At 44.1% G+C, this 23654-nt stretch overlaps 1 long non-coding RNA gene across 1 annotated transcript in view; it reads right to left on the bottom strand.

Annotated features, from left to right (window-relative positions):
• Window positions 1-17766: 17766 nt before the first annotated feature.
• The window catches only part of LOC136573318 (uncharacterized), a 15129-nt gene continuing 9241 nt past the window's right edge, over window positions 17767-23654 (bottom strand). Inside the window, exon 2 of the long non-coding RNA XR_010785868.1 lies at window positions 17767-18930. This is a non-coding gene — a long non-coding RNA (uncharacterized lncRNA). The remainder of the gene's footprint in view (window positions 18931-23654) is intronic.

Here is a 23654-nt window from a genome sequence, read left to right as displayed (position 1 = left end):
TTGGGAAATGCTGTGCTCAAGCTGCTTAACAGTCTGTCCTGATAGTGCTGCTTTTTGAGGACCTTCCTCACTGCTGGAATAAGATTTGTCATTTTGACCTTGTAGTGGGGATAAGGAAGGTGGTCATCCAGTAGACATCTGATGTCAATGTCGGTGAAGGTGGTGGTGATGGGGGCGGCTTAACGTCTGATCTCCGTTTCACACTTCTGGCTCTTAAAGCCTGCAGCCCGATCATAAATTGCAGAGCATCTCGGGATTACACTTCCTGGAGCATGCGTAGTTAGCTCTCTGCCCGGCCACCTCTCTGCTTCTTTATTGTGGTTTACAGGACAGTTTCTGAGCATGTGCTGTAGTTCTCAAGCTGTTGTATAGTACTCAGTACTCAGTATCATTGTGCACGGAGCACACGCGTGTTAGGCTTGTGGTGTGAGGAGATCAGCGCAGCGCCACCGAAATTGTCACCCAATTCCAAGTATCACCGAAACATCAGTGGAGCTAAATACGGATGTGGCCAAAACAGAGCATCCCTTTTTAGTAGCAGTGCCGAACAGTACTTTACCCCTTCCCGGTGCTATCCTTTTTCATTTCCTCCTTTGCTTCCACTCCTCACTTTCAAAAAGTCATAACTCTTAGATTTTTCTGGATACATACCTACATGAGGGCTCGTTTACGGCGAGACGAGTTGTGTATTTTAATGGTACCCTTTAATGTACCATATAATGTTAATGGAAAACTTTTAAAAATTGGAAGTGGAAAGAAACAAAAAAAATGCAGCTGTACCATTTTTGAGAAGTATTTGCTTTTACGACATTCATGATGCAGGAGAAATGACATATCATCTTTGTTCTGTGGGTCAGTGCGATTACAGCGATACCAAATGTATATAGTGAAAGGGAAATACCTTTCTAAAAGCAAGAAGTTGCTTTCTGTTGCCATCTTTTGAACCCCATCATTTTTTGTTCAAGTCTAACATGGCGTATACTTTTTTTTAAAATGGTGTTTACTGGAATTAACAGTGTGATAATTTAATAATCTGGACTTTGGTAGATGCAGTGATACAATTATTTTTGTATTTCGTTTTTCTCTCGTGAGCTCTGGAACCCTGACTACTGTACATTGCCCATCCATAAAATGATTTGTGACAACTTGCTATTTTCCTGCAGAAGTGATTAGGAAAATCTAGCAAGTCTGCGGAATAGGAGCCAGGTCCTGGAATAAAGTGTAATTCATACATTGGCTTGCTGGAATGAGGCACCTCATTACTGCGCAGGAGCAGGGTGTTTTTCTTGTGACTCGTGCTTCTAACACTTCTGATCGGTGGGGATTTTACTGCAGGTCATGAAGTGCCGTACAACACTTTCCTGACATTTACTTTTTATGGTTGAGTCAATTACAGTGATACACGAGGGGCCGATAGGATGTGTTCCGCTATTATGTATCGCAATTAAGATCGGAGTAGAGTTTAATTGTATGGGGGTGAATCATATGCTCCGCAGGGAGAACATATGCAGTGCTGGTGTGTGCTGCTATTCCATGACCCACCCTGTATATGTCCTACAAGGCCATATGGATAAGGGTTGTCCATTTCGGGGAAGGGCTGCTCTCTACTACTCTTGGTAGGGCATATATACAGGGGCTGTGGTGGGCCGATGACCCCTTTAACATACACTGAATGGCCATTTTTTGAGAGACCTCCATCTAGTAGAATGTTGGACCTCCTTTGGCCTTCAGAACCACAGGAATTCATCATGGTATAGATTCCACAAGGTGATGAAATAGTTTTGCAGGAGTATCGGCCCCTGCGGACAGGAAGCTTCTTGTAGTTGCTTAAAATTAGATGGCGGTACTGACAGGTTCTGATCAGCTAACAGGAAGGGGTCATCGAGTCATGCTGCTTGTGCCAAATTCTGACCTCCCATCAGCATCAGAAATCTTGATTCATCTGACAGGAGAGTTTCTTCACTGCCCAGTGATACAATTTTTATGCTCTTTTGCCCATTAGAGTTTCGCCTTTCTGTTTCTCTTAGACACAATGGCGCTGGAACTGGTCATTTGCCCTGACCTCGTTATGGTGAAGAGGGGGAGCGGGTGGTGGTCTGGGATCTCGCCAAATCCCCTGCATTCAGTACGGCCTGTTTGGTCAGTGACAGTTTAGACAGAGGTGAAGTTGTATCTCTCTGTCTATGGGATGAAAGGAAGGAGTCATGGTACTTTTATCTGCAATGGTTGGTAGTAAATTTATTAACCTGTCATGTCCCAGGTCAGTGCCAAGCAGTGCTGGGATCAGTTGATGAGCTTGCTTGCGATAATGACTTCTGGGTTCACAGCTTTAATTTCCATACAGGGAAGCTCCAATCATGAAAGATCTCTAGACAGGTGTCTAGTAAAGTGGGCATTCAGTATACGGCTGATACATTTCCCGGAGGGAAAACAAGCTCTTCTAAGGAAGCCATATAACAGTATAACTGTCGCAGGTAAAGCTATAGGATTCAGGGTACGATACAGCAGATGGAGTAATCAAGACCTGCAATATTTACTGAAAACACGGAGTTAGAATTGAATGATAATACTACTAATAATAACGGGGTAATAGGCTGAAATGGATGCACATGTGTCTTTTTTCGGTCTTACATACTATGTTAGGGCTCCTTCACACAAACATGAAGCATGAAAATAGGTTTTCCCACAAACATGTCCCGATTTTAATTAGTGTTTTCTCGTCTATTCACATGGGCGACTGTGGTGTATTAGTGAAAAAAATACGCCACACCCCGGAAATCCCTCGGTTGGCATAAATCCTCTGAATGACTTCTACTGCCTAAACAGAGGCACATGTAATGTTTTCGCAGCGTTGGACACAGGTAAACTCCCCCCCCCCTCCATTTTTTCAGCTCCCATAGGAGTTTATGGGAGCCACTAGCGTATCTTGTCCGAAAGATGGGGCAAGACCTATCTTTTCTGGCAGCGTATAAAATCGGCTGCCGTATTCGGTCGCTGATGTCCTATTTTGTCCGGTGCAATGTTTTTATGTGGCTTAAAATAGGTAATCTAAACAAATACATTGGAAACCAATTCTTCAGATAGTCGTTATTTTTTATCGCGGGTAAAAAAAACGTAAAAAACGTTTGCGTGAATAAGACTTACTGTGTTAACATGACAATAAGCAGTAATTGAATTTAGCTTGGACTAATATGTAGGGATAATAAAACTTTATGAGCAAACTGTAATAACAGAAATAACTCATGAGCAATATCTGGAACACTCAGCTAATTTAATTTTTCTTGATGAAATGACTGGGAAAAGGTTTTATTTAAGAAATATTACTGGTTTTTATTTTTTCTAATATTTAATATTACTTTTCTTTTTTCCTTATTTTTAGTCTTCACAGGGGACTTGAACTTGCGATTACGAATCTCATGCACAGCTTCCCATTTGAGGTTAGCTAGTAGCCTTCTCTTTCTCTGCTCAGCTCCTGCTCAACTCACTAGGCAGCAAGAATTGACCTCTTTTATATCAGGGCATCATTTACACAGAATGTTCCCAGTGAGCATGCTCAGTTCTGCTGCATCAAAATATGGCGCAAAGTTTGACTTACCTAGCAATTCTGGTACAATGTTTGGTGCATTTTCCAGCTCATCCCAATGGCAACCTTAACCCTGTAGGCCGGTCTCACACGACCGGATTTGAATTGCGTCTTCCGCAATCGCCATCCTACCAGGTGATCCGCGGTAATACAGGGCATTGAAAGGCACGTATTTTTTTAATTTTCCCTTACACTTGTGGGTACAAACTGCGTATTCCACAGGCGGAAGGAAAATCATAGCATGCTCTATTTTACCATGGCCTTGGTCATAGTCATGGATACTCGCAGCCCATACGAGATTACATTGCATATGGCCTGCAGGTACCCTCATCATCGCTATCGCTAAGTGACAGTGCAGGAAATGCAAAAAAGACAAAATAAAGCCACACTGCACATGATCTCCTGCATGCCTCCATGGTCGTACCCAATACGATTACGCGTCCTACGCAGGATTCCCGGCCGGGTTTAGGCCTCATGTCCACGGGCAAAAGAAGAATTAAAATCCGCAGCGGATTTTAACTCTTCTCCTGCCCGCGGATCCGCATCCCATAGGGATGCATTGACCACCCGCGGGTAGATAAATACCCGCGGATGGTCAATAAAAGGGATTTTAAAAAAAATGGAGCATGAAAAAATCTGGACCATGCTCCATTTTCATGCGGGTCTCCCGCGGGGACGGCTCCCGTGGGCTTCTATTGAAGCCTATGGAAGCCGTCCGGATCCGCGGGAGACAAAATTCGGAATTTACTCACCCGCTCCGGTTCTTCCCTTTGCCGCGGCTCCATCTTCTCTCCGTCGCGGCCGGATCTTTTTTCTTCGGGCCGGCGCATGCGCGGGGCACGTCACCGACGTCATCCTGCGCATCCGCCGGGCCGAAGAAAGAAGATCCGGCCGCGACGCAGAGAAGATGACGCCGCGGCGAAGGGAAGATCCGGAGCGGGCGAGAGGTAAGTTTATTCTTATTTTTATGCCTCATGTCCACGGGGCAGGAGGGACCCGCTACGGATTCTACATGGAGAATCCGGAGCGGGCCTGATTTTCCCCGTGGACATGAGGCCCTACAGTCGGAATTCTCTGCGGGCCTCCCGCATGCAGTATCCAACCTAAGGGTGGGTTCCTTTCCTAACAGTGATTAGAATACAAATAGCATGAATGATCGTGGCAGCTGAAGAAGAGTGTGTTGGTCTTGCAGGAGGCAGTGACCTGAGATGGATACAACAGAAAACACAAGAATCCTTGACAGCACAAAAAGTTTTGAACCCAATTAAACTTTTCTAGCATGTCAAACCAAGTTCACTCCCGTAACTTGTTAGTAAACACGACCGTTCTGCGCTATTTTCTGAGCCATCGTCTGTTTGGCGAGAGTTTATGGAAGTTTACAGTATTCAGTCTACAAGACGTGGGTTTGTAAATAATTCCAATGTTGAAGCATGAAGCAGGCCTGGCCTTATAATGACATAATTGCACGAAGAAGGGGGAATCTAGGCGTATGCAGCATAGGACTGGATCCCATCCAGGGGCGGCTGGAGACTGTCTTCACGTCTTGGACGCCGTGATTGGATGATATACATCCGGCAGTATACATAACAATATACCGTTATCCGTCCAGTAGATTCTCAGTGCAGCTTTTCCTTATCCCCAATAATAGTGAAGAGGTATTTTACCTGTCGGACAGGAATTTATGATGTGTGTATATTGCCTCAGGCAAAGAGGACGTGTGGAAAGATCTGCGCTCACAGGTGTTAACGTTCCGTGTCCACCGAGCAGATGTTACTTCTTTCTGATGATGTCATCCTGTTCCCTGTATTGTTCTGAGGCAGACAATCCTGCCTAGTAATACAAGGATCTGAGTTTTTTCCCCCAACCAAAACTGACAGCATATCATTAACTACTTTACTATAGAACATAGAGACATTTAAAACGGTTGCACCAACTAGACTGCACCAGATGTCTCACCAATCAGCAGATCACTGTACGTCCTCATCTTTAAACCCCAATGAAATGAAGGGATTGTATGGGGCTGCCCTGAAGGGTTAAAAGGGTTGCTATGTCAATGGACTATTGCGCCAAAATGCCACGTATGCCAGAAATTGCACTAAATTTAAGGGCTATAGTAGTAAGCATGCCAGAAGGTCTATTCTGTGATAGGATGAGATTCTTGGTATAAAAAGGTAATTTCTTGCTGCGCTATCAGGAACACGCTGGGACTGAGGAGCCAAGCATAGGTATTAGAGAGCAAAGATCTGCAGGAGACATAAGGACTGCAGAGCCAGGCTTCGCCGTTGGCTTCACAGCTTGAGAGACTGCTGGAATTCAAAGCTGCAAACTGCTAAGAAGGCAGGAAAAGTGTGGGACTACACTTCAAAACGACTGGACTAGAACCAAGAGAGGAGGTCTAGGAATTTAGAAGCATTGGGTCGTAAGTGAGGACAGCCTCAGTAAAAGCCAACACAGTTGTAGCAGGTCTGTTAGTGGAGACAATGGCAATATAGTGGAGACTGCATCTATTACAAGTTACGATCACTTAAACCCGGTTAAGAGACTGTGTCGTATAAAAATAACTTTGCCTGAGTATCCCATAGGCCTTATTTACACGCCCAAAAATCATGACCATGTGAAGCATTGGATTCCAATGTAGCCATTCACATGAATGATTTTTGGGTGCGTACAAAAAAAGCACATTGGTGACAGTTTTCAGTTGCCGATTATTTTCACGGCATGAAAAATTAGGTCTTGCCCTGTCTTTTGCAGGAAGCTCCCATAGACTTCTATGGAAGTGGGAAAAAGGGAGGGGGAGGGAGTTTACCTGCATCAAACGCTGGGAAACAAAGACAGATGGCTCTATTTAAGCAGTAGTAGTCATTCCGAGGATTTCTGCTGATCAAGGGATTTCTACAATGCAGCCTATTTTTTTGTCGATGCACTGCAGCCACCCGCGTAAAAAGCAGAAAATACACGGCTAAACATCGGGACTTGATCGCTGCAATTTTTCATTCATGCGATTTTAGGGTATGTACAGGGGACCGTAAAAACGCATATGGTCATGTGACAGAGCCCTTAACCAGATTTTATAAGAGACTGAGTTGAGACATTGATTACAAAATAAAACAAATACTACTTTTTGAAACTAATAGGTATGAAAGCGGTCAAAAAGAACTACGTGCTATTTTATCTATTTTGTTACAGGCTTATTTAGTTATTGTTAGGGTGGCTTCACACGAGCGTGTGCGTATGCGTACATAAGTGTGTACAAATGTGCGCACCTCTGTACACGCAAAAACACGTGTGTATGCAGGTGCGCATTGCCTTCAATGGAGCTGCGGCTGCTGCCGGCGGCTCCTTTGAAGGCAATGGTCTGCCGGCACTCCTTGATTGTTTTTCAGGGAAGAGCTTTAAATGTAAGCTCTTCGCTGAAAAACAACCATTTTAGCATAAAAAAAAAATACTTACCTTTCCCTGCTGCCGTGTACCCCGCGGTGATGAAGAACACATCTGCCGCATTCAGCAGGTGTTTTCTTCATCCCCGCGGGGAATAAAGAATTCCCTGCTGCACCTGTTACAAATGTGACAGATGTAGTGAAGGAATTCTTCATCCCTGCGGGGAATAAAGAACTCCCTACCACAGCTGTCACAGATGACAATTGTGGTAGAGGATTCTGCTGCTGACACTCGTAATTGTTTTTCAGGGAAGGGCTTTAAATATCAGCCCTTCCCTGAAAAACATGGCAAAGAAGTGTAAAAATAATAAAAAACACACACTCACCTTTCTTCAGCTGCTGGGCCTCAGCCGCATCCTCCTTTGCACTGTCCCCGACTCTGCAAAGCAGTTCTTTCAGCAGCCAGGGAATTAAAATCCCTGCCTGCTGAAAGAGCTGCTTGTGATTCAGGTGCTCATAGGCAGCTCTCGCTGAATGAATGACAGGCGAGAGCTGCCTGTGATTGGCTGAGCGCCTAAGCCAATCACAAGCAGCTCTTTCAGCAGGCGAGGATTTCTGGACGATAAGACGGCCGCACTGCAAGTGCGGACGACTCTCCACACCGGCTGGAGAAAAGAACGTATGGCTGGCAATGGAGCCGGTCATGCGGAGATTCGTCCGCATGTGGTGCGGCCGTCTTATCGTCCAGAAACACGGGCGGATCGGCGCCCATGTGACTGAGCGATCAATCTTTCATATTGTGTCTAAAGTGTTGGTAGTTGTACGAATCACTTATCCTAGCTATCAACAGGTGGTTTTATCTGTTTATTTGCTATTACCCCATTATTCTCTAAGCCTCTTTTGTTTGTACATAAATATTGTGTATTTTAGTAACTACTTCATTGTATCTTGAATCTGCATCGCAATACCACCAACTGTGTCAGGGTGACCAAGTAATGCATAATCAGCAGGGCAAGTAGTCCAAAGCAGGAGACATTCTTTGTAGTAGCTCTACATTGTGGTTCTTCGAGGGAGGTTCCAAGTGGAGAACGCAACTCCATAACATTCATATACCATAATTGGGCTTGTGAAAAGGGGTTGTCCAGGCCACATCCAGGCCAAGCCTATCCCAAATATTCAAGCTTTGCATCAGCTTGTAAAACATTGTAGGACATTTTCTTTTTTTCTTCAGTGAAGTGTTACAGTGGGCTGTATTTAGATGTTCTTCTATGGCCGACCAAGCTTCAATTTTAGTAGACTGAAACAGTTTATGTTGGAGGTACAGTGTGGCCAAAAGAAGGGATAAACAACCTGGATCAGAGATATCTCTGACCCTAGCCTTATCTGTGGATTTTGTAATGGTGGATAGCCGTGATTCTTAGCTGTTAAAGGGGTTGTCCCGCGGCAGCAAGTGGGTCTATACACTTCTGTATGGCCATATTAATGCACTTTGTAATGTACATTGTGCATTAATTATGAGCCATACAGAAGTTATAAGAAGTTTTTCACTTACCTGCTCCATTGCTAGCGTCCTCGTTCCCATGGAGCCGACTAATTTTCGGCGTCTAATGGCCAAATTAGCCGCGCTTGCGCAGTCCGGGTCTTCTTCTTTTCTCAATGGGGCCGCTCGTGCAGGATGCCGGCTCCGTGTAGCTCCGCCCCGTCACGTGCCGATTCCAGCCAATCAGGAGGCTGGAATCGGCAATGGACCGCACAGAAGCCCTGCGGTCCACCGAGGGAGAAGATCCCGGCGGCCATCTTCAGCAGGTAAGTAAGAAGTCACTGGAGCGCGGGGATTCAGGTAAGCACTCTCCGGTGTTCTTTTTTAACCCCTGCATCGGGGTTGTCTCGCGCTGAACGGGGGGGGGGGGGTTGAAAAAAAAAACCCGTTTCGGCGCGGGACAACCCCTTTAAATTCTTACGTTACCTGGGCATTTTTGAATGCACCTGTCAAGACTTTATGGGCAAGACCAAACCATGTAATATGTGTCTGACATATTTAACTGCCAATTCAGAATTAAACCCTTCAGTGGTAGGTTTATTATTACCATGTCAGCGCAGCAAGCCCCAGAGATTTTCCTGGGGTAATTCAAAGTGGAACACGTGTACAGTGGCACAATAACTGTGTTCTGGCCAGCATTTCAGCACTACAGCTGTCCATGGAAATCTTGTAGGGTTTAACTGCATGGTCAGAGCAGCAAGCCCCAGAGATTTTCCGGGCGTGCCACTAAAGGGGTTAAAGCATGATAATCATGTTGGGTGAAAAAAGTTGGCCAAAGCTTTATTCAACATCCAATAACATCAACAACTTGCCCATATGTTAACTTGGCCTATATGCCCTACCACTGCTTGGTACTGAAGGTGACAACCATACATATGTCTTCAAATAAGGCAAGAAATTCCCACCACGTTGTAATGTCTTCAACTGATGGAATTCTGTAAACCAAAAAAGCAGAGAAAATCCACACCATCATATATTCTTTCCCAACCAAACATAAAAGGAGAAGGAATAATCCGAAGACTAGAATAAAACAGGGAGGGTGGATGAGATCTTCACGCTAAGCATGATGTTAAGAAGCCTTGCTTTAAATAGTTGCTTTAAACCTACCTCTTTTCTCCTAACTTGACTAATCCCGGTCAGGCACATACTCCCGATGAACCATCTCTCCCTCCCCTTTAGCCCGCTGCAGTCATTGACCTGTCCTTGTACAGACCTAAGTAGGGAAAGGTGAAAAAAGTACTTTTCTGACCAAGAAAACCTCTTTCCATAAGGATGCTGCCATGTTAATAAGTTAACCCTGCAGGGTTGAAATGTCGCTATGGTAATCGACTGTAAGATGCACCAAAATCTGTAGCAAAACATTCCGTATGTTAAAGTTTGCACCAAATTTTGGCATGTCAGACATGAGCATGCCTAAAGGATGCTGAATAATTGGCTGATGCCTGGCATATAAAAGGCAATTTTGGCTGTGCCAAAGGGAGATCGCAGGGACTGTGTACTAGAGCCGAGGTGATGCTGGGATCTGCCAAAAAGACGCTCAATAGTCTGCAGAGAAAGCTGCTGAAGACTGCAGGTAGCAGCAAAGGAGACACAGCGGCTATAGATTGAGGAAATTGAGACTGCCTGCTGTTTCCTGGAGCCACCAAAGAGAGAGAGAGATACTGTGCTATGTTCCCAACGCAGTAGGGTATTAGAACTCCTGACTGTGGACTAGTCTGGGCCAGTTGTAGTGACAATTTCCACGCAATGACTTGTAAGTGTGGCTGGCCTCCATGGTAGACATGCACACAAGAAAGCAAATTGGTCCATTACTTAGCAGGCCTGCTGTAGGAGTTAGTTTTAGCACTACAGAAAATGGACTTTATGCAAGTTTTCGGAGTTTGAACCTGGTATAAATAAAGCGTTTTTTAAAGAAACATTGCCTGAGTAAAAGGGGAATTAGCTTTCGTAAGAGACTGAGTGGAGTATGGATTACCAAAAGTGAAGTGTCAATCCTTTAGAGACAAACCTTATTGTGTTACATGATTTATATTTCTGCTCAACAGGACTGATCTGTTTACAGCATTATTGAAACTGCTTTCCCAACATTGGTATTATTTTGCACTAAAAGGAATCTGTCACCTTATCCCTAAAATCTAAGCCAATGGATTGAAAGTAGGTGACGCGCTGAGTCCAGGGATGTTTTATACTTACCTTCCCAATTGTTCCCCTAGTGTCACCACTGAAAGCAGCTGCTCAGTGTATTGAGTGGCACGATAAGTAGTCCGCTCATTCTAATTTTATAATGGGCGGACTCAGAGGCGTAACTTGAGGCTCATGGGCCCCAATGCAAAACCTGTAACAGGGTCCCCAACTATAATGTGTTACTCATAGTACTAGGCTCTTTATATGGAGCAGAGAGGCCATATGGGCCCTCTAAGGCTCCTTGGCCCAGGTGCAACCACTTCCCCCACATCCCCTATAGCAGGGGTCCCCAACCGCCGGGCCGCGGACCGGGGCCGGGCCGTTGGGTGGTTAGCGCCGGTCCGCGGCACCGCCGGGAACTTTTGCTCTAAACACAAGGCCCGCGGGCCGAATCCGGCCTGCTGCCTTGTGTTATGTGGCCTGCGGCGTGCCGACGCCGCTGACCACTGAAGCGATTACCAGCGGGGGCGCCGCAGCTCCCTGCTGGTAATCGCACTGATCCCGGCGCTCACTGAAGTCAGTGTGCAGCCAGGATCCTCTTCCCTGAGTCCCCTGCTCATTAGTTCCGCAGGAGAGGACTCGGGGAGGAAGCATTCTGGGCTGCACACTGACGTCAGGGCAAGCAGACAGAGAGCGACAGCAGGGAGGAGGTAAGTACATGGGTTGGGGGGCTGCTTACTACTGGGGGGAGGGCTGCCTATTACAGGGGAAGGGGCTGCCTATTACTGGGGGGGCTGCCTATTACTGGGGGGGGGGCTGCCTATTACAGGAGGCTGCCTATTACTGGGGGGGGGCTACTTATTACAGGGGAAGGGGCTGCCTATTACTGGGGGGGCTGGTTATTACTGGGGGTGGGGGTGGGGGTTACTTATTACAGGGGAAGGGGCTGCCTATTACTGGGGGGCTGCCTATTACTGGGGGGGGCTGCCTATTACTGGCTGGGGGACCTGCTTATTACTGGGGGGGGCTACTTATTACTGGGGGGGGGCTGCTTATTACTGGGGGGGGCTGCCTATTACTGGGGGGATTGCTTACTGGGGGGGGGCTTCTTATTACTGGGGGGTGGGGGCTACTTATTACAGGGGAAGGGGCTGCTTATTACTGGGGGGCTGCCTATTACTGGGGGGGCTGCCTATTACTGAGGGTGGGGCGCTGCCTATTACTGGGGGCGGACCTACTTATTACGGGGGGGGGACCTCCTTATTATGGGGGGGACCTGCTTATTACTGGGGGGGCTACTTATTACTGAGGGAGGGGCTACTTATTACAGGGGGAGGGGCTGCTAATTACTGAGGGGTGGGGGCTGTCTATTACTGGGGGGTAATTTATATGCTGCCCTATGTGTGTGCTGGAGGGGGGGGGTAGATTATATACTGCCCTATGTGTGTACTGCCAGGACATTCTAAATGTCATAATTAAATAAGAATGCACTAAACTCCAACTCCCTTCATAACCCCGCCCCATATAACCAAAGCCCCGCCCGTGTCCCGCCCAACCCTGTCGGGCCTTGTAAAAATGGTCTTGCTTGAAGCCGGTCCCTGGTGCCAAAAAGGTTGGGGACCACTGCCCTATAGTTATGCCAGTGGGCGGACTACTTAGCAGCACCCCTCAATGCACTGCAATGGTGGCTTCCATTGCTCACATCCGGGGTATAATGGATAAAGTAAATATAACACTTACATCCATGGCCTCGATGGTTCACCTTCTTTCAGCCCTTGAGCTCAGCTCTCAGGGCTAAAAGTAGGTTACAAAGTCTCTTTAAGTACAAAGTATTGTAACGCCTAGAATTTAGCTGTCGATAGTTAGCAACAAACCATTTTAAGGCAAAAGGTAAACTACCTATTTGCCATCATAACTTTGTTGACTTTCATTTCTTAGTTCTTGAATAAATATTGCACATTTTGGTTACTTCATCTGTTGCATTTCATGTTGCCATACCACCCACCCTCGACATAAGTTACCAACTCATTCACATCTGCGGGAAAAAGGAGGTACCTTCTAAGGTTCCCACTGAAATCAAAATCAGGTCTAAATTAACCACAATTTCATCATTTGTTCTCTTAGAGCTTGCGAAGATTCTTTGTTGGTTCCTCATCTACCGCCTTCCCATACCGGCCAATTTTACCCTAACCTCTTCATATGATTTCAACCAATGGACCATTAAAACCTTAAGTATCAGATTCTGAGCTGTGTAGCTCCAAGAAACGTATGTTGATCTAATCAGAAATCTTCATGCTAGACTTAGGATTTGATGGTTGAGCTTTGCTTAGATGACGTCTTGATGCTTGGCTTCCACTTTTTTAAGACGAACCTTCCGTTGTCGGTTAAAGCACCGAAGTCTGCTTAGAACTCATTGGCCATTGTAAGTGCTTCTATTACTTCTGTAACTTTTTAGGAATGTTCTATAGAGTGGATGATTGACTCTTTTACAGCTGCCCAGATTCCCTTCCCACATTAACTGAGGGGATTTCATCCTGAAAACGGGCCAATTATTTCAATGATTGACTTATGGAATCTAATTGCCGGGAAATTAAGTCTTTTTAGGAAATTGTTTCGCACCTGTATAAACTTCGATATTCGACAATTCAGGAAATGAATAGTTATGCAATCAACACATTTTATTGTCGTCTTCTATGACAGTTTTTTAAACAATTATTTTTTTTACTCCAAGCAATACCTTTCATCCGTGCAAATCTGGAGTTTCTATGACTCAGGGGTTGGATATGTATGCAGCATTTTTACTTTGTTAACAAATCATAAATTACGAGCTTGGAAACTTTTTAGAGCATACTGATTTGAAATAAAATACCAGTAGGTGTGCAAGTGTCATCTGCAATCCAGACAAATCGGGAACGTTTCGGGGGGGGGGGGTTGAATACTTTTGCAAGGCACTGTATCAATGATAGTTTTTACACATTAACACATAACCTGTCTGAATAAGCTGACTTATAAATATCGAATAGTAATAAATCACTCTATAGAGTACAGGACGCGAGCTAATATGCTAATATCTTTTTTTTTATTTTTAATCAGATCATTTTTATCAATGTTGCATTTTCAACACAATTAAGTCTTAATTTCTACTCTATTCTAATAATAAAATTATTGAATAAATTTAAACAAATTTTGCATCTACATGGATTTGCTATATACATAAGGTGACCAGACGTCCCGATTTAGGTGGGACAGTCCTGCTTTGGAACCCTGTGCCCCGCTTTCCCCAGGGTCCCAAGTGGGACCGCTATTTGTCTCGCTTTCTGGACATCTGTCCCTCTTTTGTCCTGGTTTCGGGGCACCATGAAGATGATTACCAGCCAAGGTGCTGGTAACGTCAGTGTGTTCCTCCGGGATCTTCCTCCCCTGATCTCTCCTCGTTAGTTCTACAGGAGAAGAGGATAGGGGAGGAGGAGTCCCAGCGCACACACTTCTGCCCGCAGGAGCGCTCTGAAGACCAGGAGAAGGTAAGTATATAGCTTTCAGGGGGCTCTATTACTACTGGAGCTACTATGGGGGTTACTGTTGCTCTTGGGGTCAATAAAGGGGACATTATTCGTAATAGTTTCCCCTATATCAGCCCCAGTAGTAATAGTAATACTACTGAAGCTACTGTGAGGGTCACTATTTCTACTGGGGTACTACTAGGGCTAATATAGGGGTTACTATTACTACTGAGGCTAATATAGAGGTCACTATTACTACTGGAGCCAATATATAGGCCATTATTACTATTGGAGCCGATGTAGGGGTCATTTTTACTGTTGGGGCTAATAGAGGGTCTCACTATTACTACTGGGCTAATATAGGGGTCACTATTACTATTGGGGTCCATATAGGCGTCACTATTACTACTGTAGCTAATATGGGGACCAATATTACTACTGCAGCCACTGCCAAGGTCACTATTACTACTGGGGCCAATATAAGGGACACTATTATTACTGAGGCCACTGTGGGGGTCACTATTACTATTGGGACCGATATAGGGGACATTGCTACTACGTACGCCAATACAGGGGACACTATTGCTACTGAGCCCATTTTGGGGTGTTCAATATTACTACAGGGGCAAATATAAGGGACACTGTTACTACTGGGGCCAATATAGAAAACAATATTATTAATGATGCCACTGTGGAGGTCACTATTACTACTAGGCCCAATATAGGGGACACTGTTGCTACTAGAGCTAATATGGGGGTCACTATTACTACAGAGGCTAATATAAGGGACATTATTACTACTGGGGCCAATATAGGGGGCACTGTTACTACTTAGGCCACTTTGGGGATCTCTTTTATTACTAGGGCTGATAGTCCTTTTTTTTATAGTTCTGAACAATTTAGAGAGCTTTATGATGTCCCCATAGTTATTTTTTCCAGGTCATTCAGTTATGACGGGCATTTGTTGCTTAGTCCCACTCAGTATGCTTTCTTACTATGTGCCATGGATTGTACGGCTTCCATTGACTTCAATGGAAGCCGTCCGTGCGGGAATCCACAGTAAATGGAGCATGCTGTGATTTTCTCCCATGCGTGCGATCCGCACGCTGGGAAAAAGTTGACATCGACATCCCTATGAGTGGCTTGACTTGCAGGTCTCCAGCGCCGGCGCCCCGCAAATCAAATCCGTCCGTGATCATCGGGCCTAAACGTTTTTTGGGGAGGGGAGGGGGCAGTGATGGGGGAGATTATGATTTGCTTAAATATAGTTCTGATTGATTGCATTGTCTGGGTGGGTAATGATATGTGCTATGTATATTATACTCATGCATGCATAAATGTGTAATATGCTAATATTTACTGCTGGAGAACATTTTAAGAGGGAGGGTACTGACAGAAGATGAGGACCTATGGCACAATTTTCAGTTCTTCTTCATGGATCTGCTCTACTGCTTATTGAGTTTTTTAAATTAAGTTTGATGCAATAATTTAATGATTAAAAATGCAATAAAATTACCGTATTTTAAAACGTCTCATAAACACGAAGTAAAAGGAATGTAGTTCACTTACTAGCCGATAGAGGGCGCAATGTGAGTGAAGATGGATTGTGCACACACGCAGTCCATCGTCCTGATGTCTTATGTGTTTATATAGATGAAGGTACGTATGACGCCAGTAAATACAACCCATTCTGTGTCCAGTCTAAATAATAGCATATCAAACAAGCCAGAGGAGTAACACGAAGCTGCTGGGACCCAATGAAGTTCTGTAAAGGGGCCCCTACTTACCACGGAGCATTTCTACTACTGGTAACATGATTCCTAAAGGGAAAAAATGAAAGCACTTTATGTGGCCACATGGCTACATCATTTTTAGCACAGAAGTTGGATAGGTGGCTACATTAACCAATAGCTGTGCTTATGGCTGCAATGCCAAGATTCCCCTTCCCGGAGTTGGTGTATGCAGAATTCGTTAATGGAGAAAATGAAGATGGGGATTATTACCGTCACTGCTCAGCTATACCAACAGCAGGTATCTTTGTCAGGCATTCACTCCATAACCTGGTACCTGGCGCCAAACTCCGCCCTTCTATCTTCTTCCCATGGCTTACGCCACAGTGCCTGCCAGTATTGAGCTCAGCATGGGCCGGTGCTGACCTCAGCACCTCCTCCTATATCCTGGCAGGTAGAAAGCTGTATTTCTTGGTGCATAGTATCCATTGCTAGGTCTGTTGGCACTGCCACCTACTGTGATCTACCAGTTTTTGGTAACTGAGCAATGGAATAAACCTCCCTAGAGCCACCTACTGGAGTATTAGCTATAGCCATGAATCAAGATCTGAGCTTTTAACAGGCCTTGAAGTACATGACTTGGCTATGTGTGACATACAGTAGTGTGACACCAGATGGATGTAGGCTGGAGGGCAACCACGAACCTTAGGACTTCCTGGCCAGATGATCTTCTTCCTCTGTGTAGCAGCATCTTGTGGAGCTAGAGAAATCCTCCTCCTCCTAGTTCTGTCTTCTCCCCTCTGGTGTTCCAAGGCAATAGTGTCAGCCCATTGGCACCCCCTGCACGTAATCACTTAATTTTACAACTGCTTGCTATGTTATAAGCTTGGTTCTAGGGCTGTATTTATGTGATGAGCTTGGTTCTGGTGCTTAATTTATGTTATGAGTTTGGTTCTGGTGCTGTACTTATGTTAGAAGCTTGGTTCTGGTGCTGTATTCATGAAGGAAATACACATATGATGGAAGACGCTTTCAAAATTGTTTAAAGGGGTATTCCAACCATAGATTCTTCCTATAGAAATTCCAGGTAGGTGGCCGGCAGACACATCACCAGATGGGTCGGGGAACCCTCCTTCTCCACATAGGTGTGGGTCCCATTTAATAGACATTTATGGCTTGTGTTCTCTGTCAGTGTAATACAGGACAGGAGAGTTCCTACAGAGCAAGAGATGCTTTTTGCAATCACTATCCACTGTGGCCAAGAGATGACAATTTTAAACAGAGGACCCCCCCACCACCACCCTTTTAAAGTGGTTGTTCAAGTTGTAGAATCTCGGTACAATTCCTTCCCCATACAAAAACACAAGAAATAGTCATATACTCACCTGTCTCCTCTCCCGCTCTGTTCTGCGCCGGTGCTCAGTCCCCTGCTCCAGTCTGTGTTTACAGCTGCCTGGTTTACAAGACACAGGGGCTGCAGCCAATGACAGAGCTCGGAAATTAATCACTAAGCACTGTTATTGGGTGCAGGCCTTGTGATGTCCCATAAATCGGGTGGGACTACAGCTGTAAACACAGACTGGAGCGGGGGGCTGAGCACCGGCACAGAACACAGCGGAAGCAGAGAGAGGTGAGTTTATGACTATTGCTTGTGTTACTGCATGGAGAAAGGATTGTACTGAGATATTACAACTCTGACAACCCCTTTAACTTCCCTTAAAGGGTATATGAAAATGTTTTTTTGCAAATTAGACAACCCCTTTAAGAAGAATTGTCTGCCGGGATAGGAGGCTCTCTCGGCCTCATTATTATGGAAAGCTACACACATTGGCAAGAAATAATGCACCAAGAAGGAGTTGTTGAAATCTTCTGTGTCTGACTATAATGATGATACGTGAAAGTGATTGCAATATTAAAGTCAAAGAATAATTTTATTGAGAAAAACTGTAAAATTCAGAAGAGGTCCTAGCACCCTGTTGGGCCACCTGTAGCCTGGAAGCCCTGCCATAACAAACAGCATGTTGCCACAGGGATTCCTGAACATACTGCTGAGCAATTAGTGTCCCTCATATCTAGGGATGACCAACTGTCAAATGCGTGACTCCCCAGACCGTCACACCAGCAGTTGGGGCAATGTACTGCGACCGCAGATTTCAGCGCTCACACTGGGGAAGCTAAGTATAACACTTACATCCCTGGACTCCATTGGTCATCTTCTTTCAACCTATAATCTTAGCTCGTAGGGCTAAAAGTAGGAGACAGAGTCTCTTTAACTGGGCAAAATGTTTTTGAGTGCGTTGCAGAGGCATGTCTAGTAGTCAATGATCTCTCAACAAGAAATACACTGCATTAAAAGTAGCCTATCAGAGCCTTTTTATAGAAATATGCAAATGAGGGAGATGTAACAATACCTCTGCAGTGCCACCTATTGGAGCTGAAGAGGGATTGTTCCATCTCCCTTATTTGCATATTACCCAGAGGAGCATAAATGGCCTTATAAGCCTCCTCCCCTTCTAGGCGCTCTCCCTAAATAGAAAAGATAGCGTTCCTGACCCTTTTTATAGAGCAACGGGGAAACACTTTTACAGCCTTTGATGGCAAGACCCAGTGTCTAATCAGACCACAACTGTAATGACTTACATACCTGACTAAAACATAACTGCATGCTGAGTTTTGCAGCCATATGACATTTCTATCTAGGTCCATTCATTTTTTTAATCAATGAGTGTACATAGCCATCAGGTAGCTTCTCCGCAGAAGTCCTGCTGGAAACTTCCTTGACCTCGTGGATTACAGTTCTCTCCAGACCACCGTGATGATCATTTCGGATGTCACAGAGACCCAGAAGATTGAGTTTGTAACTCTTTGTTCTCAACATCTAAAGTTATTTGCAAATGAAAAAGGCTGATCCTCCACTTGTGGCATCACTGGCATCTGCGGGGGCATTCATGGATTACTGATATTTTCGTCTGCTTGTCACGCCATGACCTTGCTGGAGAGCGACACGCCCTGTATCCAGGACATTAATTACTAAAGATGGAATAATGTCAATAATCCGAGGGCTCCGGTGTCATAGCTACATGAAAAGAGCAAGGTAAACATGTAAATAAAAGTACACATCATGTTCTTTAAAAATCTGATGTATCTCCACCTGTCGGTGATCGGTCAGACTTATCGAAACTGTTGTTCCATCACATGGGGACCATGGGGACAGAAAGGACTTAATGGTCAGTAGATGGAATGAGAAAATGAAAAGTCATTTGTTCCGAAAGATCCAAGAGATCATGGCTTCAATGAGGGACGACCTACATAGTTGTAGTCTGTACTGAGATATGTAGCCAGCAATGGCCAAGAGGGAATAAAACCCTAAAAATTTCCAGTATTGTACTTGCCCATTCTAATTGTATTCTCAAACATGGTAGAAAAACATTTAATATGGTTATATAGTCAAAAATTCCAACACTTCTCTACCTTACCTCCCTCCACCCCAACATATGAATACACTAAAAAAGGCTATGACAGTGTATGGGGTTGTCCACTTTTTTAACTATTGATGGCCTATCCTTATGATAGGGCATGGATAGTAGATCAGCAGGGTCCACCTGTAAACCCTGCTGATCAGCTGTTCATCAGCACAGTGCATTTGTGCACTGAGCTGATTTCTGCAGGAAGCAGGCAGCTCCATTCCCACTGCAGTGGCCAGGTTTGGTATTACAGGCCAGGTTCTCATTGACGTGAATGGGAACTTTACCTGCAATACTAAGCCTCACCACTGCAATGAGAGTCAAGCTGTATGTTTACTGAAAAAAACAGCTAAGTGCATAAGCAAAATGGCCCAGAGAACAGCTGATCAGTAGGAATTCCAGACCCCTGGTGATCTGCCATTGGTGGTATCCTAAGAATACAGTAGGCCATGAATAGTTTACAACTAGGCAATCCCTGAAGGGGGTTTTCCAAGTTGGTGAAAAAAATTGAGACTATTTGTCATATGTATCTCCGCCTAAAGGTATCAACCTGGCTTGGTAGTCATTATCTACCTCTCTCTGCTCCAACACCACTCTGTTGCTTTTCCCCCTACTGTACTGTTCTGGCCATGTTGCATTTCAGACACTTGTTCTGCCTAGTGCCTGTCTCCAGCCCTCATATACTGTTTCACTCAATGGGGTTTTCTGCGAATAAAATCCTAAGAACTAACCCTCAGAATAGGTCATTAATATCAGATCTATGGAGAGCCAACATCCAACACTCCCACCGATCAGGTGTTTCAAGTAGTAATAGCCTGTGATGTCCCATCCGTCCGTCACATGGCTTATGTGCAATTTAAGTGAATGGGATTGAGCTGCAATCCCAGGTACAGCCACTATAAAATGTATGGAACTGTATCTGATATACAGTGAAGCGACTACAACACTTGCCTGAACACCACAGCCTCTTCACACAGCTCATTGGCAAGAGTCGTTCCCCCACCAATCTGATATTGATGTTCTATCCTGAGGATAGGCCATCAAAATTTTAGTCCCTGAAAACCTCTTTAATTTTCCTGACTATGACCCTATTGTTCATATCTGGTTTATGTTTCTGGACTGCACCTTGGTTGTGACACCTAGGCTGTTGACTTCCTGGCTTCTTTTCTAATTTACTCCCTGTTACTGCTGCTTTCTCAGCTTCGACTTTACCTTTGACTCTGCTTTGACCTTGCTTTTGCCGGCTGGTTCCCATAAGACATTTACCACTAGAGATGAGCGAGTATACTCCTAAAGGCAATTGCTCGAGCGAGCATTGCCCTTAGCGAGTACCTGCCCACTCGAGGCAAAAGGTTCAGGTGCCGGCGGCGGGCAGGGAGCTGCGGGGGAGAGCGGGGCGGAACGGAGGGGAGATCTCTCTCTCCCTCCCTCCCCCCCCCCCGCTCCCTCCTGCTGACTGCCGCTACTCCCCGCTCCCTCGCGCCGGCACCCGAACCTTCAGTCTTGAGAGGGGAGATACTCGCTAAGGGCAATTCTCGCTCGAGCAATTGCCTTTAGCGAGTATACTCGCTCATCTCTATTTACCACCAATCAGAGACTCTCCTGGATACCGCAACATAGGGAGTACCCTGCAACAAGGACTCTTAACTATAGGGTGGTATAAAGAAGGTCTCCTTAAGGCTACGTTCACACTGGCATTGCAGTCTCTGTTATAAATGCCACCAGCGCCCAATGGACCCAAATGACTTATAATCTGGTGTATCAGAACCCACTTTGGTGTCTGTCATCAAGACAGTAGGGTCCAGTGTTGGTTTTCCACCTCCGGAAGCTTCCCATGACCTATTCTCTACCCTAACAGTGTAGTTACTCTGCAAAGCAGCATCCTGAGAAGGTTTTTGCCACCAAATATAGCAAACAAGCTAGGATCCACCAGGGTGGGGCACCATCTCTCCAAGGTGTCCAAATTGTCTGCCTCTATGGTATAAACCTCTTGGGTCTCTTGTTTCTTATAGATAACATAAGGCTTTTCCCGTTGGGTGGAGTTTGCTCAATGCCTGTGACATGCATGCTGCTGCGCAGGGCACAGCCTGCAACCTCTCCTGGGCCCGAGACCTACACTGCGATTCTCCAGTATCCTGCTCACAATTGGAATTATCTCTGAAAGACTTTTGTATCTAATCATAGTTTATACTCAATGGGATCTGGCTAGGTGATGCTGGAGTGTATGGGGGAAATATAAAAACACTGTTATAATATGGGCTAGGTTGGAGGTGGAAGCAATTTCTAATGCGTTTCAATGACTATCATGGTCAATATTTATTATCCTATATTGCCTGTAGCGGAAAAATGACCAATTCAGCCTTTCAGCTGGTGCTGGGGTGGATTTTTTAACCAGACATACCTGTGACAAGCAAGGAGGTATGTTGCAGTATGAAGACTGACAGCTGCTAACCGCAAAATAGAATATCCATGTGTATATCACCGGACCCCCAAACGTGTCACGTATCCCATTACCATGATTCATGTGGTCACATTACGATGATGCCTCATATATCACACAGTGAAAGGTATCAGGATATTTGTCAAATAATACCCATGGGCAGAAGTAGTGCTGCCATACAAATATGAAGTATTCACAGTTTGTGGTATTGAAACTGCTCAGCCCATGCTGCATATAGACTCCTGTTGCTATAGGTTTTATGGCATCCCAAGTATTAGCACCCTTATCCGTGCCATTGTCTAATAATCCGATAATGATGTGTTATGTGTGATATGGAGATAATAATGTGATAGAATGAATTCAAATAAAATAAACCATTAATCATATTTTAGAATGATTCTACCCTCTTAGTTTTTGTATGTACATTTATCTATCTGTCTGTCTGTCTGTCTGTATTAGTGTTGAGTGAACTGAAACAGTAAAACCCTGTTTTGGGTTGAACTTTCCCAAAAATTAAGTTTGGTAATAGCTCAAACTTCGGGTAGTTTATCTAAGCCAAGCCTACTGAAATTCTTTTTTCCCTTCTTCTTTTTCTTCATTAACTTTGCCTTCAAAACAACTCAGAAGTAGTAGAAATACTCTTAGATGGCCTAAGAGTGTTATACAGGGCTTATACATAATGTTATACACCAGTTTTAGGGGTATTGAGGTAGATTCGGTTTAATGAAATTCCGCAAATTGGCTGAACCAAACTTTTCAAATGTTCACTGATCACTATCTATCTATCTATCTATCTATCTATCTATCTATCTATCTATCTATCTATCTATCCATCTATCTCATATCTATCTATCTATCTCATATCTATCTATCTATCCGTCTATCTATCTATCTATCTATCTATCTATCTATCTATCTATCTATCCATCTATCTATCTCATATCTATCTATCTATCTATCTCATATCTATCTATCTATCTCATATCTATCTATCTATCTCACATCTATCTATCTCATATCTATCTATCTATCTATCTCATATCTATCTATCTGTCTCTATCTATCTCACATCTATCTCTATCTATCTATCTCATATCTATCTATCTATCTATCTATCTATCTATCTATCTATCTGTCTATCTATCTATCTATCTCATATCTATCTATCTATCTCCTGTCTATCTATCTTTCTATCTATCATCTATCTATCTATCTATCTCCTATCTATCTATCTATCATCTATCTATCTATCTATCTATCTCATATCTATCTATCTATCTATCTATCTATCTATCTCATATCTATCTATTTATCTATCTATCTATCTCATATCTATCTATATCTATCTATCTATCTATCTATCTCATATCTATCTATATCTATCTATATCTATCTATCTATCTATCTATCTATCTCATATCTATCTATCTATCTATCTATCTATCTATCTATCTATCTATCTATCTATCTATCTCATATCCATCTATCTATCTCATATCTATCTATCTATCTATCTATCTCATATCTATCTATCTATCTATCTCATATCCATCTATCTATCTCCTATCTATCTATCTATCTATCTATCTATCTATCTATCTCATATCTATCTAACTCATATCTATTTATCTAACTCATATTTATCTATCTATCTACTTGCATTTTTCTTGTATGGTTTTTTTACGTGATATCACTGCATTTATTTCAAGTGATTGTCAATGGGACTTTCTAAAGTTAAAAACACATCGCAAGTTTGTGCTCTGCAATTTTTGTGCGATGCGTTTTTAACATTAGAAAGTCCCATTGACAGTCACTTGAAAAAATGCAGCGATATCACGTGAAAAAACGTGCAAGAAAAACGCAAGTGTGCAGGAGCCCTAACTCATATCTATCTAT

This window comes from Eleutherodactylus coqui, chromosome 7 (assembly GCF_035609145.1).
Source record: "Eleutherodactylus coqui strain aEleCoq1 chromosome 7, aEleCoq1.hap1, whole genome shotgun sequence".
In the NCBI taxonomy this organism is placed as follows: domain Eukaryota; kingdom Metazoa; phylum Chordata; class Amphibia; order Anura; family Eleutherodactylidae; genus Eleutherodactylus; species Eleutherodactylus coqui.
Note: the sequence above shows the minus strand (reverse complement) of the source record. Positions and strands in the feature narration are given on the sequence as shown.